General features: G+C 70.7%; 1 protein-coding gene across 1 annotated transcript in view; it reads right to left on the reverse strand.

Annotated features, from left to right (window-relative positions):
- Positions 1-947, reverse strand: part of LOC103249286 (RAB, member RAS oncogene family like 6) — a gene marked incomplete at its 3' end in the record, with an annotated part of 35,406 nt that overhangs the window by 1,256 nt on the left and 33,203 nt on the right. The gene's annotated exons all lie outside the window — the stretch shown is intronic.

Here is a 947-nt window from a genome sequence, read left to right on the forward strand (position 1 = left end):
GGCCAGCGCGCGCAGGCTGCAGTGGCGTGCGCCCTCGCGCCACCAGGAGCCGCGGGCAGGCACCTGGTCAGACGCGGAGACGCAGAGCCAGGGGCAGGGCACGCCTGTTGGGGCCTGGTCTGCAGGAGGCACTCAGGGCGGGTGGCGTGCAGCTTCCCTGAGCAGCCGGGGCAGGGGCACAAGGCCGCTTGCTCAGGGCCGCCACCTGCGCGGGCAGCTGCAACGCCGGAGGGCAGGGCCCCCCGAGGGTGCTGCCCAACACCCCAGCCAGTGCTCCGACCGCCCTCCATCGAGGGCCGGGGGGCTCTGCGTCCCAGCCCATGGGCCCTTCGGCACAAGGAGCCCCACAAAGGGGCGTCTCTGGAGCCCCCCGCACCTCCCCACTGCCTCCCCATGGCCACTGCAAGTCTTTGTCCCCACAGGCAGGCCCCTGACAGGGAAGGTGGCCCCGGCCAGAGCACGCCAGGGCCAGCAGGTCAGTCCACTGTTCGGCAGCACCTGGCATCACCAGTCTGGGGGCCCACAGGCCCTGCGCACTCTGCACACGCAAGATCACACAGGGACAGTGGCCAGCCCATGTCTGGCGGCTGCCACGACCATCCTTCCATCTTCTAGATGGTGTCCCAAGCAGCCACACCCCGGCTGGGCCCCTGGGGGTGATGAGTCCCACGCACAGCAGGCGCAGCCAGTGTGCCATGACGCCAGGAGGTCCCAGAGGCTGGCGTCCCACGCCAGCCCCCATCCAGGCGTCACTCCCCGTCCTAGGTGAGGCCTGGCTGTGCTCTGAACACCTGACCACTCACATCAATAATAAAAGCCCAAGTCCCGGCACAGGAAGAGCTTCAGGCTCGCAGGATGGGCTCGGCCGCGGGGCCCGCCCCAGGCACACGGCTGCACTCCTGGCCGGCCTCGGCTGAGCCCCGCCCCGCCCCCTCCAGCCGGCCCAC

Source organism: Carlito syrichta, unplaced genomic scaffold, assembly GCF_000164805.1.
Source record: "Carlito syrichta isolate Samal-C Ts95f unplaced genomic scaffold, Tarsius_syrichta-2.0.1 Scaffold118224, whole genome shotgun sequence".
Classification (NCBI taxonomy): Eukaryota; Metazoa; Chordata; class Mammalia; order Primates; family Tarsiidae; genus Carlito; species Carlito syrichta.